We start from the raw sequence: 8,002 nt of genomic DNA, 5'->3' as shown, positions 1-8,002 counted from the left end.
GGATGTCATTACCGGTACTTTCACTCTTTTCAATACAAATGTGATTGCTTTGATTGACCCCGGTTCTACTCATTCATATATATGTGAAACCTTAGCATCCAAAGAAGACTTTGCCTATTGAGTCTCATCGAGTTTGTAATTCGGTGTCAAACCCTTGGGTCATTACGTGCTTGTCAACAAAGTGTGCAAGAAAAGTCCCTAGTGTTCCGAGGTTCTTGTTTTCCGGCGGACTTGATGCTTTTGCCGCTCGATGAGTTCGACGTTATTCTTGGTTTGGATTGGTTGACCATGCACGATGCGGTTGTAAATTGCAAGAGCAAGACTATCGATTTGAGGTGCGCGAATAATGAAATAATTCGGGTTGAGTCTACGGACTTAAAGGGTTGCCACCGTAATATCGCCGATGTTGGCCCGTAAATATGTAAGAAAAGGGTGCGAAGCGTACCTTGCGACGTGCTTTCGATGATAAGGAATCGAAAAAGAAACCCGAATTTGTGCCCGTGGTTTGTGAATACCGGATGTTTTCCCAAGAATTGCCGGGTTTACCACTGTTCGGAAGTAGAATTTGGCATCGAATTGGTACCGGTACCACTCCAATTTCGATAGCTCCGTATCGTATGGCACCAACGAATTAAAGGAGTTGAAAGCTCGGTTGCAAGAATTGGTGGATAGAGGTTTTGCTCGCCCGAGTTTTTCGCCTTGGGTGCGCCGTTGTTGTTCGTGAAGAAGAAGGATGGAACCATGCGGTTGCAGATCGACTATCGTCGCCTTAATAAAGCGACGATAAAGAACAAGTATCCGCTGCCACGTATTGATGACTTGTTCGATCAACTGAAGGGAGCCTCGGTGTTCTCGAAAATAGATTTGAGATCGGGCTATTATCAATTGCGAATCCGAGATTCGGACGCGCCCAAGACCGCCTTCGAGCGAGATATGGTCACTATGAGTTCCTAGTGATGCCGTTTGGGCTCACTAATGCCCTACGGTATTTATGGATTTAATGAATCGGATCTTTAGACCATATTTGGATCGATTCGTAGTCGTGTTCATTGATGACATCTTGGTCTATTCAAGAAATGAGACCGAACATGCTGAACACCGCGGTTAGTGCCGCAAATTTTACGGATAAGCAATTATATGCTAAGTTCAAAGAAGTGTGAGTTCGTTAAGTGAGGTTAGCTTCTTGGGTCATGTGGTATCGCATCGGTATTCGAGTCAACCCAATAAAATTTCAGCCATACTTAATTGGAAGCCTCAGAAATATTACCGAGGTTCGAGTTTTTGGGGCTTGCTTAGGTTATTACCGACGATTTGTAAAGGATTCTCAACGATAGCCACGCCGATGACGGCTACTCCAAAAGGATGTTAAGTTCGAATGGACGGAGAAATGTCAAAAAGTTTCGATCAATGAAAACTTATCTAACTGAAGCCCCAATTCTAGTGCAACTTTGAGTCCCAAGAAAGAGTTTGTCATCTATAGCGATGCCTCCCTACTTGGGTTAGGTTGTGTATTAATGCAAGAGGGTCGAGTTGTGGCCTGTCGCGCCGAGGCAATTAAAGCCACATGAGAAAAATTATCCGACTCATGATCTCGAATTGGCGCCATCGTGTTCGCCTTAAAGATATGGCGACATTACTTATTTGGTGAAAGGTGCCATGCGTACTTTCGGATCACAAGAGTCTCAAATATCGATGACCCAAAGAGACTTAAATCTGCGACAAAGACGTTGGCTCGAGCTGTTAAAGGATTATGAGTGATCATTGACTATCACCCGGAAAGGCGAATGTGGTTGCAGATGCCTTGAGTCGTAAATCATTATTCGCTTACGAGCGATGAACGTGCACTTGTCCGTCCAATCCGATAGTGTGTTAGTAGCTGAATTGAAAGCCAAACCACCGTTGATACATCAAATTCAAGAAGCTCGAAAGTCGACGACGAGTTGGCGCAAAAGCGGGCCGAGTGTGTGCCGAACAAGGACTCGGAATTTCAAATCGATGATGACGATTGTTTGAGGTTCAAAAGTCGTCTGTGTGTTCCAAAGAATTCGGAACTCATTTCGATAATTCTGAATGAAGCCCATTGTAGCCGAATGGCAATCCACCCGGGGAGTACGAAGATGTACAATGATTTGAAACGTCGGTTTTGGTGGCATGGTATGAAGCGAGACATCTCCGACTTTGTTTCGAGATGTTTAATATGTCAACAAGTGAAAGCGGAACATCAGGTGCCTTCAGGATTACTTCAGCCAATCACGATACCCGAGTGGAAATGGGATCGAGTCACAATGGACTTTGTATCTGGACTGCCATTGTCAGCAAGTAAGAGGGATGCGGTTTGGGTCGTGGTAGATAGATTGACTAAGTCGGCCCACTTTATCCCCATACGTATGGATTTTTCAATGGACAAACTAGCCGAATTGTACGTTTCTCAGATTGTGAGATTACACGGGGTGCCTATTTCCATCGTGTCGGATAGAGATCCGAGATTTACCTCGCGATTTTGGAAAAAGTTGCAAGAAGCTTTGGGTACCAAGTTGCATTTCAGCACCGCCTTTCACCCCCAAACCGATGGTCAATCCGAGCGGATAATCCAGATACTTGAGGATATGTTAAGATGTTGCGTCCTCGAGTTTGGTGGTTCATGGGAACGGTATTTGCCGTTGATTGAATTCACTTATAACAACAGCTTTCAATCAAGTATTAAGATGGCACCCTACGAGGCTTTGTACGGTCGTAAATGCCGTACACCATTGTTTTGGACTGAGCTTGGTGAAAGCAAGATTTTCGGGGTGGATTTGATTAGAGATGCTGAACAGAAAGTGAAAGTAATCCGTGAAAGTCTGAAGATAGCCTCCGATCGTCATAAATCATACGCGGATCTGAAGCGTAAGGATATCGAGTATCAGGTGGGTGATAAAGTGTTTCTCAAGGTATCACCTTCGAAAAAGATACTCAATTCGGCCGTAAGGGCAAGTCGAGCCCGAGGTTCATTGGGCCATATGAGATATCCGAAATGAGTCGGTCCAAAGGGCATATCGCTTGATTTTGCCCCGAACTCAAAAGGTTCACGATGTCTTTCACGTTTCGATGCTTCGACGCTATAGATCGATCCATCGCACGTGATTAGTCCATCGAAATTGAAATTCAAGCTAATATGAGTTATGAGGAAGAACCGATTCGTATCCTATCACGAGAAGTGAAAGAGTTGCGAAACAAGCGGGTTCGCTAGTGAAAGTGTTATGGCTCAAGCACGGATTGAAGAAGCTACTTGGGAGACCGAGAACTCTATGAGAGAGCGATATCCAAACCTATTTACCGGTAAGATTTTCGGGGACGAAAATCTCTTAAGTGGGGGAGAGTTGTGACACCCCTAATGTGACCCTAGTCGGAGAGTGGTTTCGGGACCACGAAACCGAGTCACAAGAATAATTAGGTGTTATATTCCGTGCTTATTGTATGTGGAATTTGTATGCGTAAATATTTCGTGTCTCGATTTTTATTAATTAGGTGCAAATTTATAAGAAAGGACCCATGTGCTAGGACTTGAAAATGTGATAGGTGTATTTTAAGTGGCCTAATAATGCATGAAGTGAAATAAATGGAGTTGCATGTCAATTATCCCATTTCCTAAGGTGGATGGCCGGCCATGACAAATTATGGGCAAGGGGAAACATGTTCCCAACATGTTTTACTAATGGATGATGTTAGAAATAATAAAATAAGAGTATGGAAAAAAAATTAATGTTAGTAGGATGAGAAACAAAAAAAAAAGTGTTCATCTTTCTCCATAGCCTTGGCCGAATATCCTAAAGAAAGAAAAGAAAAAAATTTGTTCATCTATTTTCACTTCTTGGCCGAAAATACTAAGGAAAAAGGGGGAGGATTTTTGCTTCATGCTTGGGTTGGAAGAGATCTAGAAGGAGATTTGGCTAAGTTTGCATCAAGATTAAGGTATGTATGAGGTTGTGTAGGAGTTTCATGCATGTTTTGGTTGCTAACTTGATGTGCATGTTAGCCATGGCTCAAATCTTTGTTAAGCCATGGAAATGGTATTTGGCCAAAGTTGTTATGGTGATAAAGCCATTGCATGCTAAGTGTGAAGCTTGATGATGATGCATGCAATGATGGATTGTCTACTCTTGAGTAAGATTTTGAGCTTTCTTTTGTTTTATCATGATTGAAGTTGAAAAGGAGCATGATTGTCCTATTCGCCATGATGCATTCATGAGCATGGTTCATGCTTCTTGCATGTTAGTTAAAATTTGTGTTTTGGATGGCTATGGACACCTTGAAATTGACCATGCTCATATATGTATATATATGTTTGCACATGATGTTTTGGTTATGAAGGAAGTGATGAATAAGTTTGTTTAAAGAAGAAGATGTTGAAGAATAATTGTGAAATTGCAAGCACAATTCGCCTAGCACACATATAAGTGCTTGATGCTATATTATAAGTTTTGAGCCACAATATGCAAAGCATTAACTAGTAAAATGCATGCTGTTTTTGTGAGGTATTAAGTGCATAATTGGCCTCAACATGTACATGAATATTCGCCTTGGGTAGCCTATTGAAGGCCTTAGCATTTCCTTGATGCTCGAATAAATTGTATTGAATTGCTTGATGTAGTATAAAATGTGCATGACCATTGTGTATTCAAGCTAAAGGGTGGCCATATGACCATTTAAACTCCTTGTCATATTCGCCATAAGCTAGCACAATGAGGTTTTAATAAATTGAATTTGTTTGAATTAGCTCAAGAGCTTAGAGGGCCACAATTGGACAAGGGAAGGAGAAAGTGATCGAATAGCCGAAAAAGCCGCTCGACAACATCCGAGGTAAGTCCTCAAGAAGTGACCCTACTTGAATTATGTGAAATAAAGTATGGATGTGTATTGATTATTGATTATGTGTGTATGAGTATTTGAATTCTACCCGGCTAAGTCCCGAAGGCGAATATGCTTGTGATTATATTTGCGTTTGAGCCTTAGTAACGAAAATGAAATATGTATGTCCAATGATTATTGATGTATGTGTACATGAGAAATTGAATGATATCCGGCTAAGCCCAAGACAATTATGCTGGAAATTATATCCGGTTAAGACCCAAGGCAATTGTGCAAGTGGCTATATCCGGCTAAGACCAAGGCATTCGTATGAAGTCATTCTATCCGGGCTAAGACCAAGGCATTTGTGCACATGGTTATATCCGGTTATATTCAAGAATCTTGGGCTGGAGGTGAGTGTTGGTTGCTGTAATAAATTCAATTAGTACACCGAAAAGCCCAAAGAATAAGGTACGTTTATATGTGCATTGAAAGTCGACACATTTGAGCAACATTCGCTCAATCGACTAATGAATTTCAGTTATTGACTTGATTGATACTTTGTGAAAGTATATAATGATGAAGTGTGAAGTAAGAATATGTATTAATGAAATGATGCATTTGGCTATGTGAATGTATTGCTGTAATTAGAGTTGATTATATTCCTTGAGACTTACTAAGCATAAAAATGCTTACCCGTTACTTTGGCTCTCTTTTTATAGATTTCGCCGATAGCAATCGGATTCGGGATCAATAAAGTCAAGTCATCCACACTATCAACGCCTCTATTTTGGTATAAATTTTGTTTGAACTTTGAAATGGCATGTATAGGACTACCCTGTTAGTTTAAAAATGTGGTGATGTATATGTATACGGCCATGCGAAAATGGCTCGTAAAAAGGAAGCATGAACTTAGACTATTTGTGGTTTGTATGTATATATTTGGTGTCATGATGTGGCTATGGATTGGAAATGGGAATGTTGGTCACATGATCAGCCATTGGCATGGTTAAAATGATCATATATGAACCTATGTATGGTAAGACTAGTTGGTTCATGGAGACTACCAAATAGGTAAGACCTACCTTAAAAACAGATGCTGCCAGCTGCAATGGTGTGAATGTGAAAAATCACCAAAATTCGTAGGAATGGTATTAAATAGTGAATAAGCTATGTAAATGAACCTTGATGAGTCTATTTTCATATGGAAGAAACGAAATGGTCATAGGAGTTAGATGTTAAGAGATATTGAAGCTATTGTGAAACAGGGCCAGAACAGTTTCTGGGTCCCTGTCGCAACTTTAAAAATTTACTATAAATTATACAGAATGAATTAGGAGACATAACTTATATGTACAGATTCCATTTTGAGTCTAGTTTCATTAGAAGCAAACGGCACCAGCATTAAAGCCCTGTACAGAGAGATATTCAAGTTATACCGCGCGAAGGTCAGAGCAGTCGATCCCTGTAACATGGGTGACTTTAACTAATAAACTGTACCAATTGGCCATACCAAAAATTCTAGAAATAAATCCATGGATGGATATATGAGTCTAAATTCAGGGAAAATTTATGAAACCAGTTTCCGAGTTTTGAAACTCGAGATATGATTTTTAAGGCGAAGGTGACGCAGTCTTCCAGCCTGACTGGAAATGTCAAATTGGTGGCAAAACATGTGATCTTGGCTTGTTAACCCCTCGTGCCCGACACCGGCGATGGTCTCGGGTTCGGGGTGTTACAGTGCACACCTACATCAAACCAAATGGCACAAAACAGAGCACAACTAGGCATTTAAAACAACTCCAATCAAACTCAATTCATTCCATTCAATGCCAACGAATAAATAACACAACAATGACATGATAAACCCTTCAATTCCATATCAAAACTCGTAATTTCAAACATCAATATGAACACTTTCAAAATTTGCATCATCTAGCTTTATCTCACAATATATCAAATTCTATTCTCAACCATTTAGTACACCTAATTGCCACATATCAACAAGCATAACATATTCTTCTTTAATCATATAACCAAGCTATATGCACATTGATATATACATAACCACAAACTAACCAAGTTAAGCCAACTTTCATGGCTATATACAAAACCAAACTTTAAACATATACAAGCCAATTCAAATGGCTAAATTCATTACCAACACTTAACCAAAATGACCCAAAATTCCTATACGTGCCTTATACTCAAAATACTTAAGTTTAAAAGTACCAAAGTGATAGTAGGATAGTGTGACGAAGTCTCCGACGATCTTCGAATCCGAGCTAGCTTCGTAATCACTACAAAACATGGTAAAATAAACAAAATAAGCTTTATAGCTTAGTAAGCTCGTGTGAAATAAACTCAATTTGATTATAAATATACAATTCAATAAATTGAATATATCAACATGCAACTCATATTAACTAAGAAACCTTTCATATATTCAATCATAAGATTATACATGTCTTTCACAAAGTTCTTTGATTTTAAGCTTATACGGTTCATGTACATACTTATACCATCTCGTATCAATCTCATACTCAACCACGTCTATCATTTACTTGTTGAACCATTCGGAATACTATCGGATACACGGGAAACTCACATCAAAGTGCCACATATATAGCCAATGCTATCACAATCTCATATCACATACATGCTCACTCTCGAGCTATCAACGGGCCTGCTCACACAAGCTGTGGGTTAAGACGTAGCTACACGGTGCTGCTCACACAAGCTTTCAAGTAACCACAATACATGCCAGTATACTTAGCCATCGGTAGGATGTACAGGACCAGGGGCGAAGCCAGAAAAAAATTTTTGGGGGGGGCGGAAGGAAATTTTAATTTTTTATAGTCTATATATTTATAATTTTTAAAGGATTAAATTGAATTTTTATAATTTTAGGGGGGGCCAAATTGCAATTTTACCTTTACTAATTTAAAATTTTAAAAAAATCTAAAGGGCCTAAATGAAAATTTCCCATTTTAGGGGGCCGCCCATGCCCTTCGTTTTCTGTCAGACAGACCAAAGATCCGGATCACAATATCACAATAACCCCTAATGACATGTCATTCGTATCCTAATCTATTCCTAGGGTTCAACCAGGATTTTCACGTTTGTCAAATCATCGTCGAACATGTTCGTAGTCTCGTATTCACATTTTATGCAA

Source organism: Gossypium arboreum, chromosome 8 (assembly GCF_025698485.1).
Source record: "Gossypium arboreum isolate Shixiya-1 chromosome 8, ASM2569848v2, whole genome shotgun sequence".
NCBI classification, from domain to species: Eukaryota; Viridiplantae; Streptophyta; class Magnoliopsida; order Malvales; family Malvaceae; genus Gossypium; species Gossypium arboreum.
This window is presented reverse-complemented; position numbering follows the sequence as displayed.